This window comes from Mytilus trossulus, chromosome 13, assembly GCF_036588685.1.
Source record: "Mytilus trossulus isolate FHL-02 chromosome 13, PNRI_Mtr1.1.1.hap1, whole genome shotgun sequence".
Classification (NCBI taxonomy): domain Eukaryota; kingdom Metazoa; phylum Mollusca; class Bivalvia; order Mytilida; family Mytilidae; genus Mytilus; species Mytilus trossulus.
This window is the reverse complement of record NC_086385.1, coordinates 23,285,886-23,302,833: the sequence shown is the minus strand read 5'-3', so window position 1 is coordinate 23,302,833 and position 16,948 is coordinate 23,285,886. Positions and strand designations below refer to the sequence as shown.

Sequence of the window (16,948 nt, the reverse complement as noted above, 5' to 3'; positions counted from 1 at the left end):
TTGTCATCAATATTTAATGTTATTTGAATTGTAAACAATACAATTGCATGTAGCAATCATTGCTATTTCATAAAGTTTTTTCATGCATATTATTGAAAAATATACCTATATGGTCCAAATACTCATATGGTCCAGCCCGTTTATAACCAAACGAGTATATACTCATATGGTCTGACCATACGCGTACGGTCGGACCATATGAACATACGCATATGGTCATGACCATACGCGTATGGTTCAAATACCCATATGGTCCGGAACATGTATACTAAAGAAATGTATCCTGTTGAACTTATTTTAAAAAAGCAATTACTCACAATGACCACTGCTCTTTCCTCGATTTTGATATCTATATCTTTAACAGACAGCTTAATACAAAAAAGGTATGATAAAAGAGATGAGTTTTCATTTCCTATCGTTAATTATCTATTTCTAGATGGTGAGGTTGCCTTGTCCCCCTGTTACCGCACACAGTTATTTATGTATAATTGTCATTTTGTTTATTTGATGTGCGTACTGTTTTGCGTTTAATTTTCAACATTGGATAGAGGTAAAGGGGGAGCGTTGAGAACTCATTAACATTTTTAACATACTAAATTATAATCCTGGTACCTTTGACAATAATTAACCCAATCGCATTTTTGAACTTGTCCAAAGTCAGGAGCGTGTGACCGTTGTTAGTCTTGTCCTTCTTTTTTTTACTTTGAGTTTCTTGTGTTTAATTTGGAGTTTAGTTTGACGTCTATTATCACTTAACTAGTATTAACATTTGTTTAGAGGCCAGCTGAATGACGCTCCGGGTGCTGGAATTTTTTGCTGCATTGAAGACCTATTGGTGGCTTTCTGTTGTTGTCTGTTCTGTGGTAGGGTTGTTGTGTCTTTGACACATTCCCCATTTCCATTCTCAATTTCATCTTGAAACGAAATCAAACAGAATTCAATGCAAGGTTGGAGTTGGCGTTTGGGTTACACAATATTTTCGTGTGCTTATTTGTTTTGTTCGTTGTCCTTTTGTCAATTGTTTAAGCATGGTGATGTTGTCTGATTTTTTTGCTCTAATTAACCCACTGTCATCTATTCCTTTCTCATAACTTCTGATATATTCAGATAAAATATACACGTCGAGAAGATCTTTGAAAAAAATAAAAGTCTATATATTATTCAAATATCTTTCTATCATTACTCTAAATATCAACTAAACAATGTAAAATGTACAATCTCTAATCTAAAAGATTATTTAAAACTCCAATGAAATACATATAAACGAAACAGAACCAAAACATTGATATAAAAATAGAGCTTTAGAAAAGGAGATATATTCCTACATTTTTTCATGTCTATTTTTATTTCTTTTTTTAATTTGGTAACAGTTACTCAAATAAACATGATAAACAATACATATTGCAAATGCTTTAAAAATCAGGTACACTCTGTCACGAAGTCTTCACAACAAGTAGTAATATTGGTCGCAAGACAATTGCCATGACACTCACAATCACAATGTATACATCCACATCCATTCGTCCCACAAATATCGCGGCATGATGGCCTACATGTAGCTATAGGTTCTGTGAAAAAGAAAAATATTCAGTAACTTTTTTTATACATATAAAAGGTAGGTGACATTTTACAAGACATGCTCGACATGTTTTCGAAATAATCCGAAATAAACATAGTTGATTTTTTTCTCGTTCCGTTGAGTTTTTTATCTGCTAAGTTGATATTTATATTTTGTAATATTCTTGTATTTTAAAATATAGGTTGAACAACCCTTTGGAGTTCAGAAAAAAACGCTTAATACTCACACAATCCGAAAACTGTTTATTTTTATATATTTTAAACCATGTTAAACTTATAATATCAAAAAAACAGTCATTCAAGCTAAACATATTCAAGCAACTAATAATCCAACAAAAGTTTGTTTTGAATAAATGAACATTTCCGGTTTTTTTTTACAAAAAAAATAATTCATTTACATTTAATAATACTAACCTTTACAACATTTTTTATGATGACAGCACCCATGTCCAGTCAGAGCTATTTCTGTTGATAAACATGATCTTTTACACTTTCCATTCATTGCAGAACATCTTGTGCCATGTCCTTCTAAAAAATAAAATCAAAATGAACTCTTTAAAGGGGCATTTGCTAAGAGATATATAAAAATCTTAAGTAAGATTACTTTTGTTCAATCAATAATAAAAGTGAAATTATAGTGAAAAAATAATTCGCTTTTAGCAGCCAAAATGGTTTAATTCTGTCAAATTAAGCGATGAAACCTTGATAATTACTGTTTCGCTTGCAATTGAATTAGCCAACCTCAATAAGTCCGTATTCATGTGAACTTCAATTTAACCCCTTGCTAGAGATTGACAACGCATGCTTTATACGTGTACAGGTTATTTAAAGAAAACGAATGTCAACAATGAAAGTGAAACTTCGGTAAATCATTTGATTACTGATTCGATCTATATAAAATCATTCGTATACAGTAAAAAAACAATGAGACACATAAGATAAAATCAAACAGACCTATGAAAATCCTATTGCACGTGTTGGTTTAATCTATTCATATCTTTATTTATGTTTACATCGCTTATATGGTCATCTGAGGTCAAATCAATAGTTAATTAGATGGCGTCTGGACTAACATACACACGAAACGAACCTACATATTATCTATACCATGCTCTGTATACTGTTTATTTTAGACTTTTGGCAGTTTGGATAAATGTTTTACATTGTTATAAATCAAATATGAGAATTTGAGTCAAATCGGTTACCATGAATTTGACAGCTATTGCCCCTTTAACAAAAGAAACGATACAAGATTTTGGAATAAAATACTAAATGTAAAACAAAATGAGTTATACTATTTTAAAGAGCTATCATTTGCAATGTATGCACAAATGATAATGAACATTAAAACATGTCGGAAAGTATAAAAATTACGTGTAAACGATCATAGGGCAGAAACTAATTTTGACGAAAGTTCGATTTTTTAAGTACTTAATGAATTTTCAAATTTGTTTTAAGATATTCAATATTCTTATCAAGTTATGTTCGAATTATTACTTGTGGGTTGACATATTATTTTTTCCATAATTTTGGTAAGAAAAAAGTGTTTTTTGAAAAAGAAAAAAAAAGTTTTTATCTCAAATCAATGCTTTAGATATAAAAACAACACACTGGTAATTTGGAATCTTTCAGATAAGTTTTAACATTGTTACCGTTTTTTCAATTTCATTTTACACATGACTATGGTAAATTAATGGAAAATAAAATTAAAAATGGAAATGGGAAATGTGTCAAAGAGAGTGAGTCGTGGATAATATTACGACACTCATTACATTATTAATTGACGGGGGACGATATAAAGGTCCTCTACTGACGAATAATTTTAACTCTCGATCTTAAACGATGTTAAGATCTCCTGTTATAACATGGAAAATGGATTCATAAATGTATTTGGAATTACTATAATTATACGAAATGGGTGTATTTTTCTCTAATATTAACATCTTTACACAATTCGTTATAACTAAACACAAATTTCCGGGTAGATTTCTTGTAAATATAACAAATAATAGGGAATAATAGGGTATTATCAAAATATCCAGGAATTTGTTCTTTAAAAGAATGGTCGTTAAATATACCGGCAATATTTACAAAATCAAAACCTTTATTGACATACTGTATTTAATAAATTATTTTGATGATCTTCAGGGCGATCAATTTTGAGAAATGGTTAAGAATAACAATATGCTATAATAATTTGAATTATTTCATACTTATGACTGCTATATGAAATTGTCTTTTTCAACTGATTTTTATAGTTCGTTCTTATGTTGTACTGGTATACCACTATCCCAGGTTATGGAGAGGGTTGGGATCCCGCTACCATTTTTAACCCCGCCACATTATTTGTGTATCTGCCTGTCCCAAGTCAGGAGCCTGTAATTCAGTGGTTGTCGTTTGTTTATGTGTTACATATTTGATTTTCGTTCATTTTTTTACATAAACAAATAAGGCCGTTAGTTTTCTCGTTTGAATTGTTTTACATTGTCTTATCGGGGCCTTTTATGGCTGACTAGCGGTATGGGCTTTGCTCATTGTTGAAGGTCGTACGGTGAACTATAGTTGTTAAAGTTCGTGTCATTTTGGTCTTTTCTATTAAGTTGTCTCATTGGCAATAATACCACATCTCCTTTTTTATATTGCAATCCTCCAAAATTTAACTCAGTAACCGGTAATAAACAGAGCTTTGTTAACAGATAATGTCTGTCGTTGTTTTTTGAAATAGAAATTAAGTCCGAAATATTACGAATAGGTTAAGAAAATATATCAAAAATGTTAACGGAATCGGTTCTTGATATATTACCAATTCCCATGATATAATCATTAAGACCGAGACGGTAGAATGTCTGTAACTTTCTAATCCAATTAAATTCAATTATTTTCCGTGATCGTACAAACTTTGAATGATATTCTCCATGTTCACTTATTTACTACTTCTTAAAGTTGAACTGCTAAATATTTAATAGGATGATTGTGCTTCTTAAGGTGTTGATAAATGATATTTTTGAATTTATTGGGTCTTTAAAATGTTCTTGAGTGCGTTTACATACATATCGTTCAGTTTCACCTACGTTCTGAATACCGCATCCCTGTTTGTTTCATATGAATGAATAAACAATACTGTTTGTTTTTCAAGTATATCAATTTCAAAATTTAAAGAAAATGTGCGACCATTAAACGTCGACCTGACCGTATGGTTAGAGGAAAGTCGTGGACATGTCAGTCATTTTTTGGCATAACACTTATCGATAGACGGGTAACCACGATTTTTATTGTTAAAAATGTTAGCGATGGTAGTATTTTTAGATAATCGGTTGAGGATACGATTGAGGAGTGAAGATACCCTTTGAAGGAGTTTAGTATTTAATGCTTTTCTATTTCTAAGCTTCATGTTTGTTTTGGGTATGTGAATTATATTAAAAAGGAGCAAAATCTGGCGTCCAGAATATGAACCAGCATACAATAAATTAAGTTATGTAAAAATGTTAAATCATTCGGCTATAAATGTCAAAAGCTTTTAGCATTAATTTCCTAACAAAAGACAGGGTATATTAGGGTAGCGACTGACAGCTGACTATATAGTAGAATGGGGCTGAATACTACAATGTATTAAAATACGACAATTTGATAAATATTCCTGAAGTAATGAACTAGAGAAGTTCTCGCTCGGAAACACACTCCATAATCTAGTATATTATAAGAGCATAAACATGAAGCACGGGGGGGGGGGGGGGCACTCTACTGTCTCCACACGGCACTAAGGACAAACTCTATAAAGAAATAAAATGGAAAATGGAAATAGGGAATGTGTCTTAGAGACAACAACCCGACCAAAGAAAAACACCAGCAGACGGTCACAAACAGGTCTTCAATGTAGCAAAAAATTCCCGCACCCGGAGGCGGCCTTCAGCTGGCCCATAAACAAATATTTACTAGTTCAGTGTTATGAACGCCAAACTAATTTCCAAATTGCACACAAGAAACTAAAATCAAAATAATACAAGACTACCAAAGGCCAGAGGCTCCTGACTTGGAACAGGCACAAAATGCGGCGGGGTTAAACACGTTTATGAGTTCTCAACCCTCCCCCAATACCTCTATTAAATGTAGAAAAGCAATTGCATAACAATACGCACACATCAAATTCAGCCCAAGAGAAGTACGAGTCCGACACCAGAAGACGTAACCAAAGAAAATAAACAAAATTATATGCCAGCTTTAGCTGGCACTTATGGTAGAAGCATCGTTTTGGAATAAAGAACGATAACTCTCTCTACATGTCCCATCTGAAAAGTTTCGTCACTCTCGTAAAATCTCAAACGATTATTTTTGTTTAATGGCGGCCAAATTTAACGTTTCAACGCGATCTTGAAAAAATGGGACAGATCGGAATAATTTCGATGATAAATACGTCATGAATTTTTATTTGTTTGCAAAAACAAGAATTCAGAAATTTTGGTAACTTGTGTAGTTTATTTAAATTTTATCGTACCACGGAAATTAACGAAGTTAGGACAACAACATCTGACGCCATGTTTCGTCTGCTACAACATTCCATTATCAGTGAGGTCAAAACAAATTACCTAAATAATCACAGGTACTGCATTTAAAGGTCACAAAATTATAGTAAACGATAACATATTTAGTGTAAAAGTTCCGTCCAGTCATGGGAACACAGTAAAAAACTCTGTAAGCAATACATTTCGGATTTTATTTTAATATGGCCTTGCGGCATGCGGGATAAACTCCGGTGCACTGGTTGTGGTTGACCGTGACTACTTATGTTCACCTGCCACTTAATTCCCCATATCAAAGAAGAGTGATAATGACGTTGGTTATACTGTTGAATGTGATCACGGTAAGTCATGAAACCCACAGACTAATTCAAAACTGATGATTACCCCCCCCCCCCCCTAATTCACAATTCGTCTGGTTTTTAAAAAAAGTTGTGCAATTTGGGTACTCTCATGTTAGCAACTTCACAGCTACAAATTTATTTTCATGACTCCCTTTGGCAAACTGTTTTGTTTTCTCTCTCTAAGATCAATCATAAATGGAGACTTGAGTTTGAGTAGAACATTTAAGTACAAACTATATATTGTATGCTCCCATATTGTCCAAAATTGGATTTATGGGAAGATGGGAGTTAATTATATAATATGATAACCCATGATAATACCATGACTTTGATAGGTATATACATGTACAGGGCATACATTACTTGGGAGATTATCATGTTTTTGGGCTAAATCCTTAAAAATTCAAGCTGCAACAGTCACCTGTATATTTTATGCATCAGTTTAAACCTGATCAAAAAACATTTTCACTCTACCAAGAACTGTATCACTATATCACTATCAGGTTCACATTTGAACCTATTTTGCAATACACACTTATGGTTATATAACATTACAGTACCAAAACTGCACTCTGTCTCAGTAACTAAAATTGCACCTATTCAACAAAAAAAAGCTGTGGAAATCCTTCAAATTTTCTTTCACCATGTGAAGTTATCTAATTATCATCTTTTTAAAATGAGTAAGTTAAATTTGTTTCCAGCATCCTTTTCTTCAAAACATAAAAGTTTAAGCATGGAATAATGTCAAATTTATTGAAATATTTGAAATAATAAAACAAAACATCTGTTTAATTTCATTTTTAAGGATTTGAAATAACATGTAATGATGTATGGTATTTGGGTACTGACCTCATTACAGAATCATGGATTGTTTGGAGGTCAGTTGAAACCCATTTTTCTATGACTCTGGATGAACTCAAAATTATATTGGTGACCGTGTAACTAAATTGTAAACAAGTATAGTCTAAAAAAATAAGCACAGAATAAACTTTTGTCTGGTTCATAAAAAAAGCTGGTGAAAAAAACTCACAATAAAGGTTTAATCTGGGTGTTCTCATGTTAGCAACTTCACAACAGAACTACAAATTTATTTTCATGACCAAAACAAACGAAAAGTACACACCTAAAGGCAATAAAATGCTTTGCCATGCACAGCCTGATACGACCGCAGATGTATATTGAGAATATAAATATAACACAATTTTTTTTATGTCAGTTGAAATCAAACATATTTTAATTTTGGATCCTTTCAACTTCAATATGGACTAATTTGAAAACAGGTAGCAGGTAGACCCACATATTTCTATTCAGAAGAAGTCTCTAACTACATATCTCCTTAATTTCATATGATAGTAAGTCCTACAAAAATATTGAAAATGTACATTTAATATTTTCTAGCTTCTCTCATGTGAAAGCAGTACCTTTCTGGTCACTATCAATGTGTTGCGTCTAAATAAGAATTGTAACACTTTATAGTGACTGAACAGGTTAAACAAATACTTCTCAAGAAATCAAAAAAAAGGAAGACAACTTGAAACAGCTATGCCAGTATATGTATGTATAAAACTTAGATCAGAATAGCATGGACAATATGTTAGTTCTATGTCCTTGTGAATTTATTGTGAGGAAAGTTATCAATAATTCTGCAGATAATGCAATTTTTTCAAGTGTTTTGTACATTGCTGTTAAAATTTTCACACAATCAGTGAAACATTCAAACAAGCTAAACTAAATTTTTATTACTGAAAGTTTCAAACATTGACAAATGTTTTATTAACCAAATAACTCATGTGTATCTGTGAGAAAATAATCATGTGCAATTTTTGAAATTAAAGGGAAAGAAGATCCTTTTCTCGCTCTGGTGCATGTCAATTGTGAATATATACTTACGGTTACCAAATATATTTTCTTTATCATGATACTCACATCAACATTGTCAAGAAGTTCATGTACATCATAGGAAAAATGCACAGACTACAGATAAATATTTAAAACACCCTATTTTGAGTGCATCTCCTGCCAAATCTGTATTTGCTGCATCTATATATTTACTAGATGGCAATGTAAATAAAGTAATTTTTGGAAGAAAAACCCAAAATTAAAAAAAAAAAATACCCCCAATAATGTTGTACTATAACCCTTAAATCAATTCTTATCTTCCTTTTGTGTATTGAACCTCCTAGTAAAATACATGGACATCAATTTACTTAACTCAAGTTATTGTCTGAAACCAAATGTGTCTTCTTGAAAACAACTATGACATGATTAAGCATTACTCGAAAGCAAATTTTTTACATGCTTTTATTTCCCATTTTCATTCTCAATTTTATTTTGCTGTCATATAAGAACTTGAAAAGTAAGCTACATTATGTACATATAACAAAAAAAATATATGCAAGAAATGACATAAAACAGACTCTGAATTTAATAGTACATGATATTGATGTAGAACTCACAAACTGAAGATGATCAGAAATACAAATGGTTTTTTTTATTCGAGTCAGATTTTTTTTAACCGAAGCCCTTCAGCGCTATCATTTAAAATTATTTAGTCAAAATTTAACACTAGTATTTATAAGGTTTATCATAACAAATTGGCAAATACAGCCTTATTATCACCTAAAATAATACTGTGTACAGACTGACATGTGCGGTTTGGGAAGTTTTTATGTTTTTAGATATATAAAAGTTAAATTTATTTTGCATATCTGAAAGATAAAATCATTTTTGGTAAAGATCTGGATTCAAAATATTTTTTGTCCTATGCTTTTTTATTCATTAATTTGGGAAACAGAATATTTTTTTGAGGAAATTAGCATTTTCCATCTGAACTTTTTTTATTTTATTTTAGACATAAACAATACGTAAATGTAGCCTTGGTCATTCGTTCTGAACATGCATGAAATATTTGCCACTGAATGTTAAACAACAACAACTAATCAATGTATAGGACATTATAAAGCTGGCATTTAAGGTAGCGCCTTCCTCATATTACATAAATAACAACACAGTACTAGCAGTTAAAAAAAATACAAAAAGAAATATAGGGGTCACCGGGTATAATTTTCAAGGCATTCAAAGAGATAAAACCAGAAAAAAAAATCTAAAACATGACAAGCCAGCTTCCTTAAATCAATTGTTGTTGTTTGTTTTTGAAACCTATTGAACGTTATTACCTTCCAGTTATTAGTTGTTTGTTTTACTTTGTCCATAAAACAGGAACTATTATCAAATCTGTTGAAGAAATGTTTAATGCGAGAACTTAAATTACTTTGAGTAGTTGTGGTCTCCTTCATATTAAGTTAACCGATTTTACAACCTTAAAGAATGCAACATGTTTTCTTTTAAAAGGAAGAGTAGGATTTTTATCAATGATTCTCTTAAAACATTTGTTTTAGTTTGTAGCTATAGTTATACATCTTTTTGTGGTAATCACATCAAATGTCTGGCGGAATAGTTATTTAAAACTCAACAGCTGCATTGAATATATTCAAATACCAAAAAGAATCTTTAAAAGTGTATAAGTAAATAAAAACTGATAATGTCGAGGAAATTAGGCGAAGAGGATTTGTGTGAATGATTTTTTTTAACATATTTTATTGTATCGATAATCATATTTCTATTTATGTTACCCATATAGGTATTATCGTTGTAAACATATCGACTTTACAGCTGCAGAGAATCGTAAAGAGGGAGAGATAAGGATTAGACTGGTTCCCTATCGCAATATTAAGTATGTCGTGAGAGAGTATGGCTAATAGCTAATACCTGGAACGTAGTCTCGGAACCAGGATAGATAAGGATGTACTTAGGTAATGTTTTGAAATTTGTGTCTGATGTTCGGACTCCTTTGTGTTCTTAGGTACGACATTTGTAAAAAAAATGTTTATCTTTTTAATAGAAGACAAAATAGCTCATAAAAGGTCATTTTAATTAAATTGGAGCATATTCTGGATTTTGTTCTTTTCATTTGAGGCCCAAATATAAGGTAAAAATCAGATTTTTTTCGCCATATCTTATACATGATATATATCAAATATCTCAAAAAGGAGCTCTATTCAGGTATCGATTTTTTAGCGTATTTTGATCCTCAGCTAATACAGTATCAATTTTAAATTCTTGATTTATTTAATGTTACTTAAGATCATCTAAGTACATCATTGAATGTGTAAGTAAAAATAAAAGTAAAAAAAAACATTGCCGTGTATTTATATAAAATAACCGTTGGTTTTCACTAATCATTTATTTTGGGCCCTTTACAGCTTCATATTCGAAGTGAGCCAAGGCTCCGTGTTGAAGGCCATACGTTTTACCTATAATAATCTATTTTTAAAATGGGAACTTGGATAAAGAGTTGTCTGATTGGCACTTATATCACATCTTTTTATATCAATATAGGCATATTTACTTGTTACTGTCTGTGGCATTTTGGTCTCTTGTTGACAGTTGTCTCTTTGGCAATCATACCACATCTTCTTTTTTATATATCTTTCTGATTTTACTCTGTTTAAACATATAAATGTTATTTACGTAGCATCAAGAATTCATCGAGAAAAGTAGTAAACAAAAATTAAAAAAAAAAGTCCTACCTTTTGAAACCATGATAATAATAAGGAATGTTAAAATTGTAAACTTCATGCCGAAATTCCATACACCACGTAAATGAATCATGTGCGTAGGAGAACAATGATTTTATACTAACATGTTGAGTGTTGCTTGCACAAATAATTAAATTCGTTGAAATTTGAAAGAATGCGATGCAAATGACAAAACGATTTTTAGAGGCTATTTCATATCTATTTTATTGTTGTATTACTAGGATATAACACTTATTATCACTACTTGTATACAAATGTATATATTGTGATAATAATTAAATACATTGAAGGCTAGATGTTTCTAGTTTTAACCGATATACAATTCGAATGAAAATGCTTTTCGATTAAATGAAGATTTATCGTATCCATTTATACATATGGATGATTATTGTAAAGCTTTAAGTATAGCTTTATTGTATTGACATGAGAACAAGTGGTGTGATTGCTATTTGGTTAAATGGGTCAAGATTCTTTTTTCAATAGGCGGTTATGTTAATATTCCTCTGTCTTGATCAATCGTTATCGTTTACTTGAATATATATGATAGCTCATAGCGTAGCTTACACATACATGAATGTCTCGTTAAATTTACGGAACGCAAGTGAGATTTTGGTTTTACAAATTGTGGGACCTCGAAAAATGGTAAAAATTGTCACTCTTCTCATGAAATGATCCAAATATTCTGATCATAAAATTAAATAAAAAAAATGTTCTTTGCATTAATGTATTTCAAGTGAAATCTACATATTTCTCTCATTACATCATCTCTATAAAACAGGTCATATTGTAAATGTTTGTCCATTTTTAAATTCACAGCATCTATAATTGTATGGCGGACCTTTTATTTTTTAAAAGTCATCTGGGTTCCTCATCTCAAGGTCCATTCATTTTTATAAGGATATGAACCCAATTATTCACTACTGTTAAAGTTTAAGCTGTTATTGACCCAAACGAATATTTTCAGAATTTTGTAGGTCTTGTGACAATGAATTTCACCAAAAATATTCTACGCAATCAGTAAGATATTCTATTTTTTTTTATTTAAAATCATAAGCACTAGGATACACTCAAAACAGTCAAAACATTCTACTGCAATGACATATCATTCTATGTACATTGTTGTAAGTATAATGTAAAATCAATGTTTACAAATATAATGTTTAGAGAATCTGCTTTTATGATACACCGCAAAATGAAACGCACCTACATTGCGTTTTGTCTTTTCTTTTTGCTAATTATAGTTACATGTTAAGCGGTTATAACTTTTCTGTCAAATCCTAATCTAAACATACAATTGGTCTTTTTTTTTTATCGTTTATCGTTTTTCTCGGACTTTTATTTACTTTCTAGTTTCAACAGAATTAACGTCACAAGTGAGATAAGAAACCAATACATGTGTAACTAGGAAACGTTAACAAATGCCGACAAGGTACGGCTGCACATTTGTTTATCTTTGGTACTCATGAAATTAAAGTAAAAAACAAATTACTTGCTGATTAAAATTCACAGGTAGATCTTAATCATTGTGTAAATGGCGGTTAACATATAACGCAGTAGGCGTAATATTTTGTACGAGCTGATTGTTTCTTGATATATATTTGTCATTGTTCATATGTTTAAGGATGTTCCTTCATCTGGTTTTTAAATTAATGTTTTCCAGAAATAAAAAAATCCGCTGATTTGGCCCGAGGCCACAATAAATTCCTTTATCAGTTCTTTGTAACATTTCGTCGCATTAAAAAAATTGCTAATTATTTTTGTCTTATTGTACGTATGTGTGTGCGTGTGTTTAATGTACAGTACAAGTCCAAAAATATATGCAATTATCAGAAAATGTTAACTACATACAAATTTGGCCAATACACATCTATACTCCTATATGCAATTCAAGAGATGTTCCGAAAAGTGTAAATACTACCTTTTTACACCTGGCCTTGTTACCCTTTCCTTATCGAAATCAGTTGAAATAAAGCATCCAAAAGTTTATTTTGGTTCTCTTCTTTCATTTTCACCCCAGACAAACGAAGAAATGTATGAGAAAGGGAAAGAAAAACAACAAAGAATAAAATACACTTTATTCAAAGGGAACTATATTCATGGACAACGAAAAACGGGATCATCAATTGTGGTCTTGGGCCATTTAGGGATCAAAAACTTGACCAATTCCAATAAAACTTGGCACGATCTAAGCTTAGTGTATCATGAGACAATTCACAGAGTTTAAAAGCCATATGATATACAATGTATATTTAGAAAATGTGGCAATTTCTATATATCAACTTTGGTTTCTGAATCGTGACGTTGCTCATTTTAATGTCTCAATTTATAAGATATTATCTATTCAAAGTAATAGCTAGCATACTAAATTAGTGTATGAGACTTATCAAAAATTGATCAAAAGTTAATTTTATATGTGCCTATGCCAAAAAAAAAGATTTTACAATAGGTCGGCTCTCTATATCTCGACGTCAGATGGACCAGAGATATATTTCGAGACACCGGTCGATTGACACGAACTAAAACTGGAAGTTTGACAGACCTACATGTACAATGTAGGAACACAACTTTTGCCTAGCTTTTACGGACGTCATCACGAGTTGGTTGACCTTTATGGAATAACCGATTCACAAATGATATCGGATATATTCCTTACGTCGTAACTACAATCCCCTTCCCTTTCATGAATTTGACCTACCGAATTAGACTATTTACCGGATTTGTAATCACATAAGCAACACAACGGGTGCCGCATGTGGAGCAGGATCTGCTTACCCTTCCAGAGCAACTGAGATCATCCCTAGTTTTTGGTGGGGTTCGTGTTGTTTATTCTTTAGTTTACTATGTTGTGTCATGTGTACTATTGTTTTCTGTTTGTCTTTTTTTTTTTAGCCATCGCGTTGTCAGTTTGTTTTAGATTTACGAGTTTGACTGTCCCTTTGGTATCTTTCGTCCCTCTTTTGAAAAGCTACAGTAAATGTTGATGAATCTTGGAAGGGTCAATTTTGGTCTCAGATTATTTTTTGTGTATGTTATGGTCTTTCGTTGTTACAATAACATTGTGATTGTTTTCACTTATTGAATTATTTCTTTAAAAGTTAAAATTTTCCCTGTGGCTTTTTTTCAGAGAGTAATTTCGAATTGATCTTTGAATTATCAAATAATTGTTTTCGATTTTAGAAAATATAGATTTATTTCCATATTTTCTTCATCTGAAATTTTTTTTTTAAAGAGAAAATAAAAAAAGATTTTTTTGTGTAGTTTTAAGGTGATCACAAACAGAATGTATCACTTGTGTTTTATCATGGTGATGACAGATCATCTAAGGTAAACACGCGTGGAATAGCATGATATCAATCAATACAGTGTCCGGCAATTCAATTACACAGGCATTGTCAGATTGTCAGTTTTGACATATGTGTATGAGTTCGAAACAAATAATGAATTTTGTTAACATCGGGACCGTATATAAAGTTCGACTCAACCGAAATTTTGATCTATTCAATTTCGACTCATTAGGTGTCAAAAGACATTTATTTATATCGTTCAGAGTTCGGGACAACTAGACAACTACGACTCGTTCGAAATTTCGAGTCAATCGATATCGAGACAACGAAAAAAGAAAAGAAAGATATTTCATAAATCTATAAAAATCTTTGATATTTTTTAATAGCTGTTGAAAGAAAACGGGTGCCAATGTTAAATTTATGAAAAAGCCGGGGTAAATTATCTCCTGCCAAATTTCCAATAGATTATCAAAGTATAAACACATTTATCTGAGACTAACTTTATAAAGGGTAAAAATTCTTCCCTATATCAATTCACATTTGATAAGTAATTTGGCTTTTTGATTGGTTTAATCTAAAACTATGTTTGTTTTATTCATTTTTTAATGCCAAACTATGTTTAAAATGAGTATTGCTACGAATTCGAATGTAAATAAAATATATCGACGTTTGTACAATTTTGGACACTTTCAGTGTACTCCTCCTGTCATATGGTATTAACAAATCTAGCTGCTCGGAACTCGGAGTGTGCAATAAATACATACAGACATGAAGGAATAAGCTATATGTGTTTAAGCAATGAGTTAGATAGTACAGTTCACCCTTGCACCAAAGCAATTACTATAAAGATATTTCCTGTATACATGTTCCATTCTATCTAATCTCAGTGGATAAAACGTTGTGTCCTTTACAAAGCATATGGATGTTATCTTACTGTTAAATTTCATATATCTTTAATTAGGTGAGTGTTGTATTATGATTTGAAAATATTTTCAACAAGAGCATGTTGAGCGTTAACTAGACCAATTGTATTAAAGATTTGAATTAACAGAGGGGTTCAATTCTGGATATGAAAACAATAAGAGGTTGTTTTTTTAAACAATTCAAAAACGAACATTGGCTAATAAAATAAACATGTAAATAAGCATTTTCCATGGCACAATAACATCATGAAAGGGTGAATAAATAGACGCACGTCTTATATTTTATAAACAAAGAAACACATAAAGGCATATAGACAATTAATATTAAGGCCAATTATCTAAAGACGAAAGAAATGCATGACCTTTATTTGTGAAGACATATACGAACAACAGGAAAATATAATATAAAACAAATCTTAGTTCAACTTTGCTTGAGAGAGTTTGAACCGTAGTAAGAAATAGTACAAAAATGTACATACCTCGAAACTACTTTTATCGTATGGTGTTCGTGTTTTTAGTCCATTGTGACAAGATACTGCACAAGCTACTCCGTTCTCGATTGTTGCTGTTCTTATGTCGTCCCTTTCATTCGCCACGTAGTTAATATCATCTGCAAAAACAAAACAAACAAAACAAAGGCAAACAAATACAAATAATTGCACAAGAAAACTAAATCAAAGTCACCTTACTTTCCTGAAATGATTTCCCTAGAAAGTATCCTTAAGAAATGCAAATCAATAGAAATAGAGAAAAAGTCATTTATCCTTTTAAAAATAATATATATCTTAAAATGAAAATCTATTGAAACATATATTCATTGACTTCTTTTTGGTCCTTGCGTTTGCATAAGGTTATTAAGTTTCAAATACAATGTCCTTTGCTTTTAAATGTACCGTTTCAATTAATGTTCTTTATATTCTATTTTGGTAATCTGCAAGGATTTCTTTCATATGTTTCATAATATTCTTTACTGAATGAACATACACTAAAATTCATACATTAAGATAATAACGTAATATAATTTAATCGTCTTCATAACGTTTGTCACGCATGTTTTTTTCTCGTTAGTTTCGTGTAGATATCAAATGGTTACCACTTTGATAATGTCTAATTCATTGGAAGTCCCTGTAAGTATGATAAAAATAATTATAAAACAAAATATAACAGATAAAAAACAAATATATTTACGAAAAATTTTCAACTTGTTATTAAAATTAAATAGAGACATGTCCTTATAAGTTGTTAAAATACATTTATATTTTTAAAGATTCGAACAGTTTCATGTTTTTCTAGGTTTCATTAATTTGACTTAAAACACAATTTTGAAAAAAAATCACTTCATAAAAACATACAATATGAAACGTACAAAAATCTATCGCCACATTAACATCACCTATATAGCTAGTTACACAATATGTGAGACACAAGAAATGCATGAAAGCAACAGTTAAATGTACATTAACAGGATTAATTAGCATGCTATATTTAGCATCGGATTACCAATTAATACACATTTAAAGAAAAGAGTATATGCAATTACCAGTATATTTGAGAGATCAGAATACCATTCCAGGTTAAATTCATATAATTCACAAGTGAAACACAAAAATACAATATAAAATCATTAAACAAATAGCAACCATTAAATATTGTGTTTGTTTTAATATTTTGCCAGTGCGTCTATAATTATTATAAAGCAAAACAATA

The 16,948-nt window shown here is 30.9% G+C and overlaps 1 long non-coding RNA gene across 1 annotated transcript; it reads right to left on the bottom strand.

Annotated features, from left to right (window-relative positions):
- Positions 1-1,249: 1,249 nt before the first annotated feature.
- LOC134695107 (uncharacterized) lies at positions 1,250-16,544 on the bottom strand. The gene is made up of 3 exons (XR_010102696.1): positions 15,721-16,544; positions 1,993-2,106; positions 1,250-1,568 (listed from the first exon to the last, which is right to left on the bottom strand). It is a non-coding gene; the product is annotated as an uncharacterized LOC134695107 (long non-coding RNA).
- Positions 16,545-16,948: the final 404 nt, after the last annotated feature.